At 40.2% G+C, this 23,994-nt stretch overlaps 1 protein-coding gene across 4 annotated transcripts in view; it reads left to right on the top strand.

Moving 5' to 3' along the window:
* The window catches only part of LUZP2 (leucine zipper protein 2), a 592,171-nt gene that overhangs the window by 288,499 nt on the left and 279,678 nt on the right, over positions 1-23,994 (top strand). The gene's annotated exons all lie outside the window — the stretch shown is intronic.

Raw genomic sequence — 23,994 nt, 5'->3', positions numbered from 1 at the left:
CCCAATTTCAGTGATTATGGGTACAAGGATATGTGTAGCAAATGTTCCATTCCTGGGCAAGGTCCTTAAACGAGTGGTTGCGGGCCAGCTCCAGACACTCTTGAATGAGACCAATTATCTGGATCCATTTCAGTCGGGTTTCAGGCCTGGTTTTGGCATGGAAACAGCCTTGGTCGCCCTGTATGATGACCTTTGTCGGGAGAGAGACAGGAGGAGTGTGACTCTGTTGATTCTCCTTGATCTCTCAGCAGCTTTCGATACCATCAACCATGGTATCCTTCTGGGAAGACTGGCTGAGTTGGGAATGGGAGGTACTGCATTGCTCCTACTTGGCAGGTCACCTCCAGAAGGTGGTGCTTGGGGAACATTGCTCGGCACCCTGGACTTGGTCAGTTCTGTCCCCCATGCTGTTCAACATCTACATGAAACCGTTGGGTGCGGTCATCCAAAGCTTTGGAGTGTGTTGCCATCAGTATACTGATGACACACAGCTCTATTTCTCCTTTTCATCTTCTTCAGGTGAGGCTGTCAATGTGCTGAACTGCTGCCTGGCTATGACAATGGACTGGATGAGGGCTAATAAACTGAGGCTCAATCCAGACAAGACTGAGATGCTGCTAGTGGGTGGTTCTTCTGACAGGATGGTGGATGTCCATCCTGTCCTGGGTGGGGTTGCACTCCCCCTGAAGGAGCAGGTTCGTAGCTTGGAGGTTCTCCTAGAACCATCTCTGTCACTTGAAGCTCAGGTAGCCTTGGTGGCACAGAGTGCCTTCTACCAACTTCGGTTGGTGGCCCAGCTGCGCCTCTATCTGGACAGGGATAATCTGGCTTCAGTCGTCCATGCTCTGGTAACCTCCAGGTTAGATTACTGCAATGCACTCTACGTGGGGCTGCCTTTGAAGATGGTTCGGAATCTGCAGCTTGTGCAAAATGCAGCGGCCAGATTGGTAACAGGGACCAGACGGTCCAAACATATAAAACCAATTCTGGCCCACTTGCATTGGCTGCCTGTTTCCGAGCTTGATTCAAGGTGCTGGTTTTAACCTATAAAGCCTTACACGGCTTAGGACCACAATACCCGATGGAATGCCTCTCCCAATACGAACCCACCCGTACACTACGCTCAACATCTAAGGCCCTTCTCCGGGTGCCTACTCTGAGGGAAGCTGGGAGTCTGGCAACAAGGGAGAGGGCCTTCTCAGTGGTGGCCCCCAAATTATGAAATGATCTTTTTGATGAGGTGTGCCGGCGCCATCACTGTTATCTTTTCAGTGCCAGGTCAAGACTTCCCTCTTCTCCCAGGCATTTTAGCATGTATTTTTAAATTGTTTTTAAATTTTTTAAATTGTGTTTTAAATTGTTTTTTAAATATGTGTTTTAAATTTGTATATTTGTTTTAATGTTTTTAGTTACTGTAAACCGCCCAGAGAGGGCTATGGGGCGGTATACAAATACAATAAATAAATAAATAAGGAAATATAGTTCTTTGTGTGAATTAATGAACAGTGTTTTTCAATCCATTTGAGTTCTATTAATCCCAAATTCAAACATTTCATCAGCTCTGTGGAATGTTTGTGAAAAGTTAGGTGAAGTTATTTGTGATAACTTGGTAACTCACAGTTTAGGAGCATCTACTGTAAGCTAGGGATGGGCGCAAATTTCAATTCAGTTCATATTTCAAACTGAAACTATTAAATTCACACTTTCCAAAACAATATGAGTACTAAAACACATCTAAAATTTTGCAATGCCGTTCACCAACCAAAACCTGTTTACAAAAATGTACATATTAGGGGAAAATGTGTATTAACATAAATATAATAGTGACAATAACATGCAAAAATGCATTATATATATAGAAACAGCTTGCAAAAAATTAGTCAAAACTGTTTGCAAAAATGTGCTTATTAGGATAAATTTGTACTAAAATGCTGGAGAATGTTCATGAAGATTTTTTTGAAAAAAAATTGAAATTGCTGCAGAAATGTGGAGAACTGAGAGAACTGAACTTGACAGATCTTTTCAATGCTACTGTATGCTATGGAAACCCAAGCTTTTGCAGGAAGGGGAGATGTTTTGCTGATTGATTTATTTTGTATAAGTATTTATATACAACTTTTTGGCCCCCAATGAGACCCTCAAATTGATTCACAAAGAAAAGAATTAATAAAATCAATTACAAATTATAAACACAAAAGTAATGTTTAAAAAGCCAAGTAACAGGCAGAGCAATCCATTTCATGGGAGGCTGGCTGGAGTGGAGCCTGCAGAGGCAGAGCTGGAGAAAGGGGCCGTCATGTCCAGCTGCCATCTGGATGCCTCAGCGCTTGCTGCACCAGCAGGGTGCCGTGGAAAGAAACCAAATGTCTTTCTTTCCATTACCCCTTTTCCCAGTGTACCAGTGTCCAGTGTCTGGACAGGGGGCTGCAGGAGGGAGCCAAATGAGACCTGGAAATAGCATGAGTCCCCCCGCCCGCCTTGGCCTCCAACACAACCCCAGAATTCCTCTTATTCAAGTCTGCTGCTGGCTTCCACTAGCTCCCCTTACACCTGGCTGGGCTTCTCTAGAGAATCTCAAATTGAGCTGGGATGAGGGATTTATGCCAGCATAGCCCACTCAGCTAGAGTTCCACCATATCCAAGTCCCCTCAGCTCAGTGTAAACAGCAATTGGATTGCACCCTAACTGATATAGGTACTGTTGTTTTACACTGTTTTTATATTTGTAATTTTTTCTAAATATAATAAAGTGTTTTATATATGTTATTATATGGTAAATCACTTCATGATGCCTCATGGGAAGCAATTCATAAATGAAATTACAATGATTACTATTATTTTTAACAGCAATAATAACTTACTAAAACAAGAAGCATCATAAAACAAAATTATGTGGATTACACAAGGTAAAACATCACATTTAAACATAACAATATTAAACAATATTTCTGAAGGATGGGAGAGTAAGTCCTAAATGAGGGGTCCTCACAGAGGAGTAGGGATGGACAAAACTGTCAATTTGGGGTTATCTGTTTTTCATTTTTTTTCCAATTCACTTCATTCCATTTCTGTATCAGTTTTAACTTTTTTTTAAAGTTCACATGGAAGTTTATAAACATTTTGTGTGCATTTCTCGTAATACACACATTTTGCAAGGAATTTTCCCTAATATTTATTTATTAAAATCATTTATCTAGCTTTTTATTATTCAAAAATGTCAAGGTGGTTTACAATAATCTGAAATACAAATTCATTAAAATCAATACTTTATAAAACAAAGCAAAACCCTCAATAAATACAGGGAAATACATACAGCATCTGAAGGTAACTCAGTGCAGCAGTTGATACCTATGGGCACCCAAGGTCTGGGTGCATCAATAGGTTTTTAACATGAGCCAGAAGCACATCACTATTGGCACTTGTCTCACTTCAGAGGTGATGCAGGGTGACACAGGGTGAGTTGTACACAGAACAAGCCCCTTCCCTGGTCACTATCCAATGGATTTCTGCAGGCTATAGTATGACCAGGAGGACCTGACTTACAGACCTTAGACAAGAATATACAGGCATTTTTTGTACATTATTTCCACTAAAATACATATGTTTGTGCACTCTTTCCCCCAATATATGGTTTGTTTGTTTTTTGTACGCATGCTTTTGACTGGAGAACTGTATCTCAAAAATCACAGAAGTGCAAATTTTAAAGGATAGCTCCATTTTGGTTCCTGTTTTAATTTAGGAACTGCCAATAAGGTAGGTTCACATTAAGATGCAAGCTGAACAAATTTCTCCCCCATTTCTAGGAGTCAGTTAATATAACTTCAACATCAAGAAAAGCAGTATCATAATAAACATCACAAGCACCTGCATTACATATAATTTTTAAGCAGGTAAAAGTGGCATTAAGTAATAACCCAATTTAGGCTTCTTTATACCGTTTCATACCATTTTAGCACATTTTGGGGTTTGTAGCTCCTCCAGCTGTTTAAAGTATTTGATCACTGGTAGCATAAAGAGCTTTCATCTTCTTTGCCACTTTTTATTACATAGCTTGGTTGAAGCATTTGTCACCCACCAACTCCTGTGAGACAATTTCATTTTCTACCTGCATTCTCTCAGTCCTCTTTGGGATGGGAATTGCATTAAAATGTCTCTTGGAGAGTCATACAAAATCTATGTTCTCCTTTCAAATAAAATGCTTTAAAAGGCACACAAAAACAAAAGGTATGAAATTGAAGCTTATGACTGCTATGGGGCTGCCTGCATCAGTTCAGCTAAATGCTTAGCAGTGCCTAATGAATTTTGATGAATTCTGTTCTTTAAACAAGATTAAAACTTCGCAGTGCTTTAATCAGCATGTTTCAGTGAGCAAAAATGCAAAACATGCTTCTTTATTGTAAACACCCTTGTTGTTTGGATGCATTGCTAAAGCTATGATCATGCTTTTCTGTAAAGTTTATCTTTTCCACTTTTAATAGCCCCAAGGAGGCATGAAAAAAATATTTTTCACAAGGGATCAAAATAATACTTTTATTCTTAGTTGGAAACCGAACGAGTTGCTTAGCTGTGGAATTGAGTCTCAGGGTCTACTGATAAAAAAAGCTTTGAGTCATAATAACAGACAGACATTAACTGGTACCCTTGCTGCTGCAGGCCAAGGTGTTCATGCAACACACTGAAAGCCCATGCGTGGTGATCTCAGTTCAGTAGTAGAGGTGGGGAAGACATTCAATTTAGATTGCATTTAAAGCTGAATCAATCAAATTTACCCTTTCTGAAACAAGAACCAAAACACAACCATCCTTTGAAATTAGGGTTGCCAGGGCGGAACCATCCATATACCTGGGAAAATGGGGGTGGGCCCTAGTGACATCACAGGGCGGGCCCTAGTGACATCACAGGGTGGGCCCTAGTGATGTCATGGGGCGGGCCCTAATTGTCATTAAGCATGATACATTAAGTATCAACCACAGTTGCTTGGAGCTTACCATTCCAAAAATAATTCTCTGATTGGAAATTAAAATAGAAATCTTACCTAAAATAGGGTGTTCCCAGGTCCATCTGAAGTGACAAGGTCATTCCTTCTCACAAGCTTAGGGAGCATGGATGCAAAATGGAAATGAACTGCCTTCAAGTTGATCCCGAATAGGGTCTCCATGGTAAGCGGTATTCAGAGGTGGTTTACTATTGCCTTCCTCTGAGTCTGAGAGGCAGTGACTGGCCCAAGGTCACCCAGTGAGCTTCATGGCTGTGTGAGGATTCGAACCCTGGTCTGCCAGGTCATAGTTCAACACCTTTAGGGAACATTTAATCTAGCTTACTTGCTTTTGGCAAGAAGGGTTTAAGTGCCTTTAGGCCAGGCCAGTCACCGGAAGGCCACTGTAGGAAGAAAGGAACCTAGTGCTTTGGAGTTGTTAGATGGGAGCATTCAGGAATAAAGATGGATGCCCCTGAAGGCTGCAATTCTAAATTCATGCACTAAGGGACTAAGCCCCATACAACTCAACAGGACTTACTTCTGAGCAGTTTGGATTGTGCTGTTGGTAAAGAGATCCATATCCAAGCAGGGTTGGCAACCCCCTGCCTGGAACGCCCTGCCCTTATCTTTTAATGTGGCTGCTCCAAACTTCTTTACAGATTTGACCCTTCACTTCAGAAATAGGTCTGAGAAATGAGTGAGAGTAAGAAGATTCTTACCCTTTCTGTCTACCCTGTGGGCTGCTATAAACTCACTTTGACAGCCAACCCAATTCCAGTGAGTAATAATTGAGAGAGAAAACAGGCAGCAGCTTGGGAACAACAACTGCAGCCACACTTTCAAATATTTGAATTCTCTTTTACCACTATTGGGCAAGAAACAAACTGCCATGCAACTGACAAGGTGCATCATCAGTGGGTTTTAGGGGGTTGAGCTGAGCACATGCAACCACTGCTGTTGCTTCTATGGATGTAAGGGAGTGAGGTTAAAGGTAAAACAGAAAATGAAAAACAAAAGACAGTGATGCTTTCCTAAATGCAATACCATACCAACCACAACAAGATTCCTATGAGTAAGGCAGACAACTTAGCATCCCACAGCCAGTCAGGATTCATAACCGAAAACCAAAACTAAAAAAATCCTGGCGTGGCAGCCACTCAGTTAATGCAGAATGCTGGGGCATGACTGCTGACATGAGTGAGATCCTATCAGCACATAATACCTCTGCTCTGAAATGTGCATTGGTTGCTGATTTGCTACCAGGCCAAGTTCAAGCTGTGCTTTCCATGTTATGGGTGCCACATAGTACTTGTTCTGCTCTTGTAAGAAATCAGTCCTGTAAAGTGGCAGCATTTTGGATACTCTGTTCATAGGGTTTTCATGGTAAGAGGTATTCAGAGGTGGTTTACCATTGCCTTCCTCTGACTTTGGACACATATCATACTTTGGACACATAATGAGAAGACATGATTCATTAGAAAAGACAATACAGAAAAACAGAAGAGAGTAGAAAAAGAGGAAGACCAAAAAAAGAGATGGACTGATTCCATTAAGGAAGCCACAGACCTGAACTTTCAAGATCTGAACAGGGTGATCCATGACAGATGCTATTGGAGGTCACTGATTCATAGGGTCACCATAAGTCAAAATTCACTTGAAGGCACATAACAACAACAATGAAGTGGCAACACCTACGCTTTGGAACTCCTTGCCTATTGACATTAGGCAAACGCTCCTTTTCAGCACCTGCTAAAATCATTTTTCTTTAGGCAAGCCTATCCAAGCATGTAAAAGATATTGTGTTTTTAAATCTGTTTTTAACTCATTGTTGGTTTTATTAATTGGAATGTTTTTCAATACATGTCTTTGTTTTTGCCAGTAATTTTATTGTTTTAATTCTTTCTGTAAACCGCTTTGAGATTTTTTACAATAAAACAGTATATAACTGTTGTAAATAAAATACATAAATAATTTTTGGAGTCATAGCTTTTAAAAATGGTTTTAAATAAGTTTTGTTTTAATATATTTTAAAGTCTGTTTTTATGATTTTTAAAGTGTTTTAGTGCTTTTGTTTGCCGCCCTGTCAAAATAAATAAATAAACTTCATTCACCCAACCCAAAATTCAGAATCATGCCACTTTAAGCTGTTTTGCAACTGTTTATACTTGTTTTATGGTTATTGCTTTTTAAAGGGATTTATTTCTTATTGTGAGCTGCCTTGGTTTCCAATCACCAACCTTACCTCACAGGATTGTTGGAAAGACTCCATACACACACACACTTGTAAAAATACACCCCATATAATAGTTTATTGTCAAACCAGTTAGTCATTGCAGAACATTTTTTTTAAAAAAGATCAGTATTAGTTTCCTACATAATAAAAAATGTGATACCTAGATAAACCCTGCCTAATTGCTTTAAAAATTGGATTGGAGAGAGAGGGAAAGATTAACAACACAAACACAATTCTTTGTTATGTTTACTCAGAAGTCCCCTTAATTTACAGCACAATCCTAACCATGTCTACTCAAAAGTAAGTCCTAATGAATTCAATGGGGTTTACTTCAGGTACATGGGATTAGCATTAAAAGCAAGTATTGGATTAACTACTTTCATATTGCCAAGGTTTTCAAAGCACTGCCCTCTCCAACAGCCCAGGGTCAGCCTGGGGCACACAAGAGAAAAAAAAACTTTAAGCCATATTCTTACTTATTACTGAAACTGAAGATCTGAAAACCACCATTTTCTGACGTTGCAATGAAGCCCAAGCACTGCCTGGGTCAACAAATCACAACCCTGGCTTCCCTTATTGGCTACAGTCCTAAAAGTGCGGGGTTAGAGCCCCAGCTTGGGAAAGTTATTTTTTTGAACTACAACTCCCATCCCCCAAGATTAGCGGACTTTCCAAGACACATATTATTATATGCAGACGATTTGGTTCTACTTTCAAGAACTCCTATTGGACTAAAACGTCTACTATCTGCTCTTGTAAGCTTCTGCTCTAAAGAACATCTAATAATTAATCAACAAAAAACAAAAGTTTTGATTTTTTCAAAAAATAAAAGAAGACCGGTTCATATTTGGCGATTGAACGGCCATTTAATAGAGCAAGTTCCTATCTTTAAGTACCTAGGGATAACATTTTATTCATCCAATTCTTGGCAACCACATATGAAAATGGCTATTTTAAATGCGAGACGAACAACGAAAGCCTTACTGTCCTTCTTTTACAATAAAGGGGGACAAATAATACCTGCAGCCATTAAAATATTTGTTGCTAAAGTAATACCTCAACTGACCTATGGTATGCAAATTACCACCTGCCTGAATTTTGGACCACTTGAGGTGGTTCAAAATTTCTTCCTTAGGTCGATTCTGGCTGTTTCTTCCTGTATTCCAAATTTTATTTTAAGACTAGAGACTGGACTGCCCTCCTTAGAGTCTCGTATCTGGTGCCAAAGAATCACCTTTTGGCTGAAATTATTATTCAATCCGGTGGGTATTGTTCCTCACACGATGAGTGACATTTTCCAGTCCACCTGGAAGAAGATGATGTCAGATAAAATTCTAACCTTAGGCTTCTCTACCCAAATAATTTTAGATATGGGTTATGAAAAGGCCAAGATAAATATTTTACAACGAATCAAAGACATTGACCATCAACAACACCTGATGTTAGTTAGGAAGCATAGGTACAACCCTAAGCCCTGGACTCCTATGGCATACTTATCTAACCTGACGGTACCTAAATGGCACAGAGCATTTGTATTAGCTAGATTCAATGTCTTACCATCGGCCTTGTTAGAGGGCAGATTTAGAAGGGTTCCTTACGATGATAGAAAATGTCCATGCGGCTTTAATGAAGTGGAAACAGTCGTGCATGTATTGTTACGTTGCACATTTTACTGTGCCCTTAGAGAGCAGTTAATCACTCCCATCTTGAATTCATTTACTGACAAAAGTGACATTTGGCATGTGGAACTTTTACTGTCTGATCGATATACCCGAATCACCAAAAAAATAGCTAAATTCTTTGCTTTAGCCATCAAACGTAGGAAAACATTGATAGCATGAACCTGATAATTATTTTAACCTGTATTGATTTGATTTTAATAATTCTTATATGCTGTAACTGTTGTTTTTTATGCTAGAATTTTTCGATATTTGATCTGTGACCGCAAATAAAGTTCAACAACTCCCATCAGACCAATCCAGTGGCCATGCTGGCTGGGGCTGATGGGAGTTGTAGTTTTAAAAAAGTAAATTTTCCAAGCTCTGCTAAGAGCTGCTATACAGATCCGTTAATAAATAGATTAAACAGTTGCGGCAGGCGGCTGACATTTTGCTGTATATCTCGGGAACCAGACCACCCAGAAACTTAATTTTTAAAAAAAATTGAAGCAGAGAGTCCAGAGATTAAGGTACGTTAGCCGGAGACCCAGAGGGGACCCCCACAAACCCAGAAACTCCTGCTGAAAATTGGACACCTGGTAACCCTACTCCATCTTGCACCCCCTTATTGCACCCCCTTATTGACTACACTTGGGGTGGGCCACCCCCCTGCCCCCCCTTGGGACACCACTGGGGGTGGTGCTGCTCTTTGGCATCACCTGGGCAGGAAGGAAGGAGGGAGGGAAGGCAGCAAGCAGCAAGCAGAGGATGGCTGACTGGGAAAGGGTGGGCAGTCAACGCTTTTGGCATATGCGTGCGTGAATCACGCATGCGTGGCTGGGGGGGCCACTGGAAAACCGGAGATCCACGTGTTTAAGGAGAATATGGGTGGAGACCAGAGACGGTCCCCTTTTGCCGAAGACTCCGGCTGAAAACTGGAGATCTGGCAACCCTATTTGAAATAGGCACATATCTGAATTTTTGATGCAGTTCTCCAACCAAAAAATGATTACAAAAATGCATATATTAGAGAAAATGTGGATAAAAAGGGATATATAAGTGAAAATAACATACAAAACTGCATTACATTAGGATAACTTGCTTGCAAAAATGTGTATGGTATCAAAACTGCAAACAAAATTGTGTTTATTACGAGAAATTCATACTAAAATGCTGAAGAACTTCTATGATGATTTTTTTTTAAAAAATCACAGATTGCTGCAGAAATGTGTAAAGCTGAATTTAAGATTGGAAAAATGAGAAACCGAAGTAACCAAAATGGATTGATCCTTCCATTCCTAATCTGTAGGCATACAACCAATTTAGCCCATGGTAGAGTGGCTAAAAGTCAGCAATGATGCTGTCAGCCCACAGCTGTTATGGGATTATGGGTTAAATCCATTTTGGTTTGTTAAGTAGGTCCTCAAACTGTGCGTGATGCACATAGAAGAGAGAGGTTTCTTAGTCTGGAGGGACCAGGTGCCTGTGGGAAATATGGTATAGCTGGATTTAATTGTGGAGCTCAGAACATAGGAAATGTGTCAGTTCGCAAAATGAAGTTGATATTTAAAAGATCCTTATTCTTCTTCTTATATCATGTATTAGCAGGAGTGTACCTCCAGATGCTTACTTTAAGAATAACCAGCACGTTGGGCCTTACTGTTATATATAAAATAAAATATGCTAATTGCAATACTATAAAACTAAGTTTAGATAGGAAATAGAAATGGAAACTTTAAGCAGTTCCCAAGAAAACATATGTGTACGTGTTGTTTTGTAATTCTTCAGAACCTGTAATAAATATTGCTAACAAACAAAACAGGGTGCCAACTCTCCGTCTTGATGCCCGGAACCTGGTGCTAGCAGAGTAGGATCCAGAACATGTTGAGCTTGAGTGATGGGGTGGGAGTTGAAGCTGCCTGAAGCAGTGAGGAAGAACCACCACAAGAAAAAAATAAAACACAGAGAAGGAGGAAAAAGAGATAAATGCAGGTTTCTTATATTGATGCTACTTATATCTTTTCATTTCCCAAGAGGAGAGGGCAATACAAAAGTGATGGGTAGGCTCAGTCTTCTTGGGCCTTCCTTGAAATTCACCCCTGCATGGGATCAAGAGGTCATTTGTCTTTCCTGTCATTTTCAAAATAGAGAGCTGGTTCAGTTCACCCGGAGGCAAACTCCTGAGGAACTAAAAGAAGAGCAAAAATTGTTGTAAGCCAGAAATCCTAACATGCCATCTCCAATGTTGGGGAATGTAGTTTTGACGTTTTTAAAAAAATAATAATCAAATCTGAAAGTTGTGGAAAAACATATCCGCTTCTTCACCCTTCAGTCAAACTAAGTGAAAAACAATTCTTATATTAAAGGGAATTAAAAGTGGCTAGAATAATGCTTATGTGGGACTAATGATACAGGCAAAAGCTTTGTGATGAGTTGTATTGATTCTGCCTCCAAAAGTGTATGATATATAATTTAACAAGGCTGTCTGCCAAAGCTGGTTGCAGGAAGGTATATAAGGCAAGCTACCAACTCAGGCCTAGCTATAGTTTATTTATATTTATAGCACATATTGGTCTTCTTTCGAGATGCTACACAAGGCGAAATGCAAAAATAAACGTAAATTATTTTATTTTTGTATTATTTATTTATTAAAAGTATAAATAAACTGGTAACCTCCAGGCTGGATTACTGTAATGCGCTCTAAGTGTGGTTGCCCTTGAGGTTGGTCCAGAAGCTGCAGCTGGTGCAAAATATGGTGGCACAACTGCTCACTGGGGCAGGTATCACCATGTCACCCTGCTGCTGAAAGAATTGCACTGGCTCCCCTTAGCTACCAGGCTAAGTTCAAGGTTCTGGTTTTGGTGTACAAAGCCCTATACAGCTTGGGACCAGGATAGCTGAAATACCATCTTACGTCTTATACAGGGCCAGATCTAAAGGGCAGCCAGGTGGGGCAATGGCCCGAGGGCCCCTGGAGCTACAGGGGCCCCTGAGGGCCCCCTCAGCTCCCCTTCTGCGATCCGTGACAGGAGCCACAGATGACAGGACAGGAGGAGCTTCCGAGCCGCCCTCCATCCCCCACTTCACCTACCTTTCTCTCTGCTGTTTTTTGCAGTGCGCACAGAGTTGCCATCAACCAAGATGGAGGCCGAGGTTTCCATAAGGGGCTGAAGCCTCTGCCAGCATCTTGGTTGATGGCAGCAATGCGCAGCAATGCCCCTTATGGAAACCTCAGCCTCCATCTTGATTGATGGCAACCCTGTGCGCATAGTGTACGCAGCTGCAAAAAAACAGCAGAGAAAGATAGGTGAAGCAGGGGGATGGTGAGCAGCTCAGAAGCTCCTGTCCTGCGATCCACGGCTCCTGTCTAGCCTGCCATCCTGTGCACACTTATTAGAGAGTAAGCCTCACTGATCACGTTGAAATGTTTGAGTAATAAGCACATAGGATTGCATTGTCACACATTCTTTCTCTATCAGATTCATAACACAAAATATAATGCCTTTGCAAATTAGTTTTCAGCAACCTATGAAAGGCATACAATGACAAAACATGGTGGGCATCCACCTAAAAGACCTTTTCAGAAAATGGGTGCCTCAAACTACCAAACCTTAACAAATTAACCTATTTAACAACTACCCCTGCTTCGTAAACCTACCATCAGATCAATACAGAGTAGGTGAAAAAACCTGCCAGCAAAGCCAATCAGCTAACAAGCAAAAGATTCTTACTTGTCCCCTCCCCCCAAAAAGGTGACCAGCCATTGCCTGTGCAGTCCGTAGGGTGTGAGGATGGGTAGCCCGCCGAATGAAGAGGCCAGGAGAGGGACAGTGGGCTTGAATAGCCCACATATCAGCCCACCCTCTCTTCAGCATTGGCACAACATTGAAGCTGCTTGCCAGGCCCCTCCATTCCCTGAGTGGCCACAAAAGCTGCTTGCTGCCACAGCCACTTTGGGCATAGCAGGCATAGAAATCCATGTGCTATGCTTAACAAACAAAACAAAAATAATCCTGCATTCTCTGAAGACCTCTTTCCAGTCCTTTATGTCCATGTGATATATTTTTTAAACCACAACAACCCTGCATTCTCAGCATGTCTGGTATCTCCTCCCCCATGAGAAAAACAAACCACCATATGGAGAAGCTGTGAGGAGATCTGCCCAACATTGACAATTGTTATCCTGGCAGTACACTAGGAAAGTGGAAAATAAAGCCTAGCAGAGGGCTCACAGTGTTGCACCTCCGTTGCTAAGGCACAGGAATCTGCAACACAGGTGAAACAGACCTAAATGCTTCATGACATGATACCTGTAGTGGCTAATTTAGCCTGGCCCAGCATGGGTCAAGGAGGCTTTCCTTATGCCTCCAACACAACAAGGCAGAGAGAATGAAAATTAGGGTCAGCAGCCCTCACTACATGAGGCCCAGTGAGCATGATGGATACCTGGCAAAACAGCAATGGGGATGAGCAGTATGGAAGGGAAAATCTGGTGCCTGATTTCTTATGCTTGCCAGAGCAGCCAGACCAACTGCCAATGAGGACGTTCTCTGAGCAGAATACCTAAACAACACAACTGTGCCATATGCTAGTGTACAGCAGTGTCATTGCCAGGGTTAGGTTTGGTTCCTATATCTGTACAAATAATCCCCATGACAAGCTGAATATGCACAACAGGACACTGTGAGCCTCATTGTCAGGATAATTGCTCATAGGAATGGGTCACTAAACTTTTATTATTTTATTATTATTGTTGTTGTTGTTGTTGTTGTTATTGTTATCGAAAGATACAGATGTCAATGTTTCTTGAAAGAATTAATGGGGTACTTGAGTCTTTCTTTTACTGAATTATAGAACAGCTGAGAAGCACAAAGAATGAAACAAAATGAACTACAGGAGAGATCTGTTTATTTAGAGGACCTCTTTAAACGGGTGGAGAATTTGTTACTGTACAAGTCTTTTCAGACCTTCTTCTCCATGCATGAAGCAACTGCATGCATACAGCTGGAGATGCATATATGTGCTCTTTTCAGACTCATAATTCTCTGCATGAAGTCCTGCAGGACAGGTGAGATCAGGAACAGAGCCATTGGGCATAGTCTTGCTTCATCCTCTATGTTTTCTGTATGCGTGGGTAGAATGTGTGAAAGGGCTAGTAACTCAAAAAAGAAAAGCGCTTCATAAATGTCAAAAGGAGATCAAGTTAACATGCAATTATAATTAGTATTAGTTCATATTATGCTGCATAATATTTGATTTATTTAATTTGTGGTGTGCAATTGTATGCACTATTTAACTGTCTCAGTTGTGTGCAATTGTACTGAAGATTTAACAGCTGATAGGATGAGATTTCATATTGGACGCATAATGAAAACAAAACAAGCAACATATGAAATCACATATTTCAGACACTGTAATAAAATGTCACATTCAAAACTGAAAATGGAATTTGAAGTTTCACTTTCAAATTTTATGGCAAAATTTTATTTTTTAAATTGTATTTGCAAAATTTTATTTCATTTCCTCCAAGTCTTCTGATATTTCTATATTCTTTATGTTCTTGCTGGCAGCATGGCAGAGATGTTATTGGACTACAACTCCCATAAGCACTGGCCATTTGCCATGCTGGCTGGAGCTAACGGGAGTTGGAGTGCAACATCTGAAACACCACATTCTCCATCCCTGTGATACAGGATGGGTAGGATTGCAACTTTTCTTCTTCTTGGAACTCTTGTTCCTTTAGAATCTACTAGTCATACATTCATGATTCAACAGGTGCATAATTTCCTAGCATTCCTTGACATTCAGTGCCAGTGAAAACATCACCTGTTGATTTTCTGCATGTAGGTCTTGTGCAGCAGTTAAAACATATTTATTTCAAATATTTTTTTCCAACTTTCTTCAAAAAACCTGAAGGTAGCTGTTAATACAATAAAATACCATCTTTTTTTTAAAAAAAGCAGCAGAGATGAGAAAAGTAATTAACAAGCACTCAATAAAACAACTGGCAGTTTCCAACAAAATTAAATTACCCAATGAAAAACTAGCAGCTTTTATTTTGAGTCAAAAGCAATGTTGTAGTGGAGCATGAAAGGCAGCTTTGGGATTTTTTCAGAGCCAGAGTGATGACAGCTGCTGGCCTACAGCACTGGGCTTCATTGATGGACCCACCTTGCTGTGGCAAGTGAATGAAGTGATAACTAGGCTTTGAAGAATGATTATTGTTTGTGACAGATTAGCATATATGAAGTCACAGAATGAAGAAAATAATCAGAGGCTGGATGCTTCCTCCTCTGATGGTGTCCCTACATTATGCTAGCTGTTCAACTGCAAAGTTGTTTGGATTTCTAATTAAAAGGTGAGCATTGCATTTTTGCTGGCTGAAGGTCTTTTCTTAAAGCTCAATGTGTTTTACAAGTCAAATCTGTGCCATTAGAAATAAACACCGAGTTGAACACAGCTTACTTGTACATAGTTATATACAGATTTGTAATCATGTCACATGGCTGATCAGGTTTTCTGGATAGTATAGTAGAAGCTCCCTTCACCCTCAAACTCATGGAGAGCTCTGTTCAGATGATGTTAGAGGGGGCGAGGCTTGGCAGTGCATCCTTGATTTCCCTTGCATGTTTGTTTGCACACAAGGAAACTGAATGTGAAGCAAGGACTAAGGAAAATGGGGACTGTAGTCCCACTACATCTGAAGGGCACCACATTGCCTACTTGCTGGTATCCAGGGCTGGCGCCAGGCATGACTGAGCCCTTGGGCACCAGCCTACCCTGGGCGCACGGCTCCTGCCTGTTCCACCTACCTCTCTCCTGTGTTGTGCTGCTGCGCGTGCTGTGCTCACAGGGCTGCCATCAACCAAGACGGTGGTGGGGGCTTCTCTAAGGGACTGATGATCCCACTGCCACCTTGGTTGATGGCATGCATGTGTGGTACACTAACTGCGTGCACATGTCTGCCATCCACCAAGATGGCAGTAGGGGCATCAGCCCCTTAAAGAAGCCTCTGCCACCATCTTGGTTGATGCCAGTCCTACATGCGTAGCATGCACAGCAGTGGAACACAGGAGAGAGGTAGGTGGAATGAGCAAATGGGCAGGAGGCCTGGAAGCTCCATCCCTGCGATCTGTGGCAAGGACCCTGCCACAGATCACGGAAGGGGAGTGCTACTGTCTCACTCTAATGAGGGCCCCTTCAGGGGCCCCTCTGAGCTGCAGGGGCACTTGGCCAGGGTCTGACCTGGCCACCTTTTGGCGCCGGCTCTGATGGCACCAGTTGGCTATTGTTAAGGTTTTACAAGCTTGAGCTTTAATGGTTTTGCACTAGTGATCCAAATGAGTGTTCCTGTAGTAGAGATTTCTACTTAACTACAGAGTCATCAGCATTGTTCAGATATACCTTACAGCAAAAGACAGAACACAGCCTTGTAAATAAATCCATAGAGTTACTAGCCCATAAAAATCTTTACTATTTCACCCATCTATGTTGTGCTTTCGTTAAATGTCAAAAGAAAGGAAAGAGAGAGACAGAGTGGGAGCAGAAAGAACCAACTGTCTTTCTATTTTTAAAAGCTTTCCATCTTGGTTGCCTAGATGCCATTGTTACTCACCACAGGAGAGAAAGTGAGTGGCTATTTGCAACCCCAATATAAGAGGCTCAGTATACGTAGGTGGAAGTTTCTTGAAAAGTATTCAAATAGTGTTAGTAATTTTCTATTTATAAAAAGAACATTCCCATGATTTAAGACAACCACATGATGCCATTGCTAAACCTCTTAGGATTCAAGGTGTAAACATACCTTTCAAAAATTCTTACAGGATGTGTTACATTTTTGACAGCACTTGACACAGCAAGTGATTAACTAGACTTTCTTACTAGACTGCCACTGCTTCATATCTTTCTTAGCCTCTTCCTTATAATGTTTGGGTAAATGCTGTGAATGATATCCCATCACTACATTATGTATTCTCCTGTACTCCAGTGTCAAATTGCCAGTGATGTGAGGTGGTGGCAGAGCAGTACCCAGTGACAGCATCTCTGTGTCTCTTGTAACAACGAATTAAGCTCCTATTTCTTATTGTTAGAATAATCTAACTGCATGGAAAACTAGAAAAGCTGTTGCTAAAGTCTCTTATATATATATATATATATACAATATTTAGTACAAAAGTTCAAAAAGAACAAAGGCACATAGAATCTCTGGCGTGGTCCTCATGAAAATTCATTAGCATTTTTAGTGTGAATTTCTCTTAATAGACACATTTTTGTATGCAAGTGCCTAATATATACATTTTTGCAAGGCAATTTTCCCTAATGCAACACATTTTTGTATGTTGTTTTTGTGAATATATGCATTTTTATGCACACTTTAACCAAGTATACATTACTTGAGCTTGAGAACTGCATTGCAAAATTCAAAGAAGTGCAATCTTCAAAGGATGGTTGTGTTTCAGTTCTCGTATTATTTCAGAAAATGCAGATTAAGTAAGTTCACTTTTAAATGGGAACTGAATAAAATTTCTCCCCCATCCCTACTCAAGAAAGTAATAATAGAAGTTGCTTACTGAGAGTCTCCCTGCTGTGTATCTTCAACAAGACCTAAGTGACAGTAGTTAAATCACTATCCGAATTTGTAAAAGAGAAGTCCAACATGCTGACATAGTGGTGCTAAAACAAACCAGGGAGTAAGGTGGAGTTCTATATGTGGATATATGCTGGAAATTCATTTTTTAAAAAGACCCTTCTATCCCCCTGTTGGTGTTTGCTCTGTCAGACATACACTGGCGTACCCGACCGTAGTCACTCCCTTGCTTTGCAGCTTGCCAAGAATAACGCAACTCACGTGTAGAAATATACAGTCTTTTATCAGCAGAATAACATAAAGCAGTTCCAGCATCGAATACACAAGTTACACAGTCCGTTTTTCTCCTTTTTACTTCCCCACACACCGAAAACACATCCTTTTCTTTTCCTGTCTTTATAGCCCATCACGGTCATTTAGTCATTAGGTGATTTTAGGGTCTGCACCTGTCTCGCCTGAGGGTTTTGAGTTACTCTTTACTGTCGGTTAACCCTTTCATGGCTGGTTTTCCTTCTTTGTGAAATGTACATGCTAACACCCCCCCAACCCCTCTCTGGTCTATTCCACAATGTTGGCTTGGAATGTTGGGAGTAAAGAGAATTGTGCAAGCACCAGGGACACACCTATTGTTAGGCAGAGTGAGGTGGCTGCTTCAGGGGGAGCAGCAAGCCCCCCTCCATTCCTCCTGATTCCCCTAAGCTAGCATGCTGCCCTCAGGTACAATGAAGGGTGTGATGTCCATGTATATAGATATTACTGTAAATATGATAAGTGCAGGTTTATTAAAGTATATATGGTAAGTGGACCGAGTGAGAGGGGGGAGTACATGGGCTAGAATGCTGTATGATGATTGGCTGAGCGTTTGAGTGGCTGAAGATATAAATGAGAGGATGACAGTTGAGAGAGGTTGTTTTGGGTTGTGAGGAGTTGAGGGAGTTGTGGGTTTGATTGTATTAGGCTGGTATTGAGGCAGATTATATATGACTAGAAACATAAAGAGTAACACAATATATGAAACCATATGCTTGTTAAATATACCTTAAGTAATCTTGTTATTTCCTGGTGTTTATAAATAAATATTTTCTACGTTGACCAAAAGCCTGATCCTTGGCTGGGACTTTCACAGACCAGAAGGGTGGGCAGGGTATTTACCAAGGTAGAGAAACAGTATCAAATGGTGGCAGCGGTGAAGAGATAGTGTAACATTATCAAGTATCCAGAGCAACCCAGGGCTGTATGCTTTATAGACACAAAGATACAGGGGGGTTGTGGCCTGCAAGTGCACCCAGACACAAAGTAACAATAAGCCAGAAGGAGACTAAGGCAAAGTCTCAAGGCAATATTGTGAAATACGGAGTGGCTGGTGGTGCTGCCTAGCAGTGGGATCTTGCAAAATCTGTGCTAGAGCCAGTGAGAGGACAAATAAAAACCAAGACCCTGAGGTGGGACCGTGACAAGGCGGTAGCCTAGCAGGTGGTGGCCTGAGGTGGGATCCTGACAGAAAGGGTCCTGACAGAGGGCTCTCTCACATTGCCAGTAAGATTCAGCAGCCAGTCCAGTCTTTGTTTTTCATCTTGTCTTTCACCTCAGGCAGCAGTATTTGTGGGGACTGGCCTTGGCAGGCTTGAGCCCTCAGCTGTAACAGCTGAGAGAGATGTTGAAGAACAGAAGGAACGGATGGGTTGTATTCTCCAGGCTAATCTCCTAAATTTTTAAACAGCAAGTTGGAATGCCCTCTCTAAGTTTAAAAGGCTACATGGTGCAGGTGGAACAGAGAACAGGTGTCAGATAAGGGGCATGTGTGTTTTCCATTTCTGACCCAAAACATTTGGCTGCCTAAAACAGAGCCTTTATGTGGTTCCCCACTCCCATCCCACAACTTGGGCCAACAGTTTTAACAAGTTTTACTGCACCACTTGAACACCGCTTCCTACCTTCCTATATTCTCCCCATTCTGCCATTCTCTGTGGAAGGGGAGTTTTTCAACCCAGATGCTAAAGGGGCCAAATTGGTAAAGTAAGCTCACTCATAGTTCCCTTTTACTCTTGAAGGTTACCTTGATAGCAGTTGTAAGGATACTGCAGCCCCTTCCCCCGTCTCTGGGAAAGGTTGAACAGGGGAGCAGCAGAGGCTGTTTGGAGCATCAGGTCCAGGGAAACAACCCAGTTTACACAAGAAGGCAAAGTTTCAACTGGACATCTCCTCAGATCAGTAGCAAACATAAATGGGATGTGCATCCTATTGCATATATGAATGCAAGTCTCTATTCATACTGTATTCCTTTGGAATATGCATCCCACTGAAAGCAATACAGTACAAATATGCATGTACATTCAGTTTTACATTTTGAATGCATATCTGATTTATACTGGTTGCAACTGATGCAACTAAAGAATTTTGTATTTGAAAGCTTGCTACTGAGGATCTTAGCTGGATTGGAGCAAGAAAGCATCTGTGTGAGGACAAAAGGAAGGGGGGAAATCTCTCCTTCCCTGTCCTTTGTTCCCGTTCATCATTTTGCCTCCAAATTTTAAAAGGATGTTAGATATAATCCATTGATTTTAAATATTCCTCTTCAAGAGAGTGACATGCACTGATCACTATTCCTGACATGAATGGGTAATTTTCTTGCTCTCTATCAAGCTCTAAAGAATGGTCTCTTTCAATAACTTTGCTGTGTGAGCAACTGTAACATGAATTGGGTTCACTTATATGGAGGACCTGATATTTGGTTGCCTAAATTTTATATTATAGTCGAGATTTCAACCCTTCATATACCTAATGCTGCTTCACAGACCTGAATCCATCTGTTATTTAAATCAGGTATCCCAATTTGTTCTGAATGTGTTGGATAGGAAAGTATCCAATTACTAAAGTGTTTAAAAGGTAAAAGCAAAAGTAGCTGAACTACACACCTTTATCTACATTCAAAGAGACTTTATCATTTTGTTTTCACTTTTAAATTTGCATATCACAGACCAGTTTGACCTTTGATTATTTGGATGCTATAAAACTAAGCTTGCCTTTTCTAATATATCTGGTTTTCTATGCTTATCTGATCTTACAGATCCAGCGTAGACTCTTAAAAATCTAAAGTAGGTGTAGTACCAATGCCATTGTGGTGCACTATGGAAAATAAAGGTTTTCCAATCTTCAGGTTCATGTTCTGCTATGAAATGGAGTTGTGGAGTAGAGCACTAAATCATCAGAAAGGAATGAGTTAAAATCAGTTTACTCTAAGCCCTGGTGTATAAAATTTTTTTCCTAGTGATGTCCAGAGTCTCATGAACAGACTAGAGGAAGGGAAAGTCCCTGGTAGGCTGACACTGTTGGATGCCAGCTGTTATCAGCATCTGGTTTTAAAAAATGTAAGGACCAAAGGTAACAATAAAATGCATATTTATTTGAAAGTATATATTTTCTAGCCTTTTAAGGAACCAGTAAAATAGTCATGGCTTTTCCTAGAAATTCCCAAGCTCTACAATGCTCTCTGCATTTTAACTTTGGATTTATCTGAGCATGGGATACATCTGAGTTGCCCATGGAAGATGCAATTGTAACAGCCCATGGAAGAACTACAACTTATGTAACTCCCTAGCCTTTGCATCCTTCTCTTCTCCCTGCATAAATGCCACTGCTACCACCAGATGGAGGATTTTCTAACGCAAATAGCTGATCTGGGACAATTTTTATCATGATTGCAGCTGGGGAGGGGAGTACTAAACATCCTCTTCTATTCAAATAAAAATGGTCCTCTGTGATGTGGTTTCTACTTTGTCCCTGAGACAATTTGCGACTAATTGGCATTTGTGGTATCAATAAGAAAAAGACAACTTCAATTCTATATTATTTGCTGCTCAAGCTACATATTCATCAAGGGACAGGTTTTTGTTTTTTTAAAAAATAAATACATAGTATTGTAGAGTAACAGGTGATATTAATGTTCTCTTTTAACTCAGTGGGTAATATCAGCTATTCATCTAGACAACAAATAAAGGAAAAGAGATCTCAGAGTGACCAACTCTGAGTGACTTTTCCAGTGACCTGTAAGAGCCCGAGCCTTGTAGGGGATCCTGGAATATTACAATTTGGTGGTAGCCATGGAACATGTTATTCTAGAATCCCCTAGACCAGAACACTTTCATGAATTTAAAGCAGGAAATATATTTATTTATTGGAAGGGGGTAACTAGAAAAAAGTATAGTGTTTCCATCTTTTGTCCTAATATATAATTCCTTCCCCTCTTTAATAGCTCTCCTGGCCACCAGACTTTTAATTAACCTTCTCTCTTCTTCCTAAACTCTTGTCTATCTCCCAAAGTGTCCTTTTCAACTAGAGATGGGGGACAATTTTGATTCAGTTTGTATTTAAGGTGAACCTATCTAATCCAGACTTTCCAAAACAATATGCAAACTAAAACACAGCCATCCTTTGAAATTTACACTTCTCTGAATTTCATAATGCAGTTTTCCAGCCAAATAATGTGGACAATAATATATATATTTGTGTAAAGTGTCCATAAATATGCATATATTAGTGAAAATAACAAAAGTGCATTTTTAAGGGGAGGTTGCATTGCAAAAATGTGTATAATAGGCAAATTGCATTCAAACATGTGAAACTATGAATTTTCATGATTTTTTATAATATGCAGCTCTTGCAGAAATGGAAGAACTGATTTTTTGGAAAACTGACAGATTTTCCCATTCCTATTCTCAACAGACATTATCCACCAATCATTTACTCTGACTCAACTATCAATTCCATTACATACTGCTGCTGTCACTCACTCATTCACAAAGTTTTCTGTTACAACTTTCAGATCTTCCAGCTTATAAACAAGTAGGTTATTTGACAAAATAGAAGGAAGGCACATTTAAAAATAACTGGCAGAATTTTTAAAATATCTTTGCAGACAGAAGAATGGAAGTCTACACAGCCAACATTATGTTCTCTTTTACTTTTCTTTTATATACTTTTAGAATTGACAAATCGATCTGTATATGTCAAAAGTGTAAGTTATTTAGTATGTCACTTGAAAGACACAAAATGTAACCAGTGACTTGTCAGTGACTTTGGGGGAGGGTTGTGGGGAGGGTATAGGGGTGATGGATGGAAAATAAGGAAAATTGTTATTGTTGTGTCTCCTGTATTACTAACTCTATAATTAGAGAGGGGGGTTCTTTCATTGCAGCTTTTCTAAAACTTTACAATTCTACAGACCACTTGACAATTTCTGGGAGTCTTAGCAGACCACTTATTTTTTCTCTCTCTCTCAGTGCTGGTATCATAATCATGTATTGGCCATAATCATGTATTGGCCATGAGGCTAAGAAGGGCTCCCTGAATAGGAAATATTTTCAGGGGGAAATAATAGATTGTACCAATGCCAGATTTTGAAAATTATGGGCCCTAGGAAAATTATGGGCCCTAAATCCAGCCCAGGACAAAATGGCTGTCAGAAAAAAGAAATCAAGTGGCTGTTCAAGTACATATATTCTCTACCATTCTGCAACCTTTTCACACACTATCTGAATGGATGTCATAGTCCATAGACAGCAGTTTGAGAATGCACTTGAAAACATTTCAATTAACAATGATAAAAATATGCAGACATTCTTAGGGAATTATAGAAATTGTAAGTGTACTGAAGAAGAGAGATTATAAAAAAGTGAATTTGAGTTAGAGGTGTTTGAAAACCTCATAAAAGATTTCATGTGTCAGGCTTACTGCATAATGAAAGAAGTGATAAAAGGATCACAGATATCTTCAGAAAGGAAGGGTTACAGACAGTGTAGTCCCATAGTTCAAGCAGAAGAAAGGCAAACATGTAACTGATAAAGAATGGATTAAAGGAGGCACTGACATTTCATTCATTAACACAGATGCTCTTCTTATGCTCTCTCACCCACAAAGATGATCTACAAACCATGGATTATTTTCTTTAAACTTTAAATCACCTTATGCATCTCGATGATTAGATCCTTGAACCTATCAGGAGTAAGATAAATATTGAGCTCATACTTAAATGTTTTATATTCACTTTTCAGAGACTCTATATAAGAGATTATGGAACTGGTTAAAGTTATTCAGTAGGAGTTGCTTTGAAAATATAGTAGTGGTTTCTAGTGATCTGAGAAGCACAGTAAAAGGTAGTAGTATCCCAGTGCCTTCCATTTTAGGCCAATGACTGATTCAGTTGACATTCACCACATTTTAAAATGGTAATGTAACAATATATGAGCTTCTTTGGCTTAGATTAGAATCTCATATGTGGTGAACCGATTATCCTAGCAACTGAACTGTAATGAGTCACAGAATGTCCATATTCTATGATTCTATGAAATTCATTCTCTGACTGCTAAGGGGGAGGAGTAATTCAGGGGGGATGCTAGGAATGAAAAATTCTGTCAATTCTCATTTCCCACTTTTCCAGTGTTATGTCCAGTTTGCTACATTTCCAAAACAGATGGCAGTTCTTATTGTTTATTTTAAAATGTATTTTGTATGCATTTGTCCTAATATATGTATTTTTGTAC

This window comes from Rhineura floridana, chromosome 2 (genome assembly GCF_030035675.1).
Source record: "Rhineura floridana isolate rRhiFlo1 chromosome 2, rRhiFlo1.hap2, whole genome shotgun sequence".
NCBI classification, from domain to species: Eukaryota; Metazoa; Chordata; class Lepidosauria; order Squamata; family Rhineuridae; genus Rhineura; species Rhineura floridana.
Note: the sequence above shows the minus strand (reverse complement) of the source record. Positions and strands in the feature narration are given on the sequence as shown.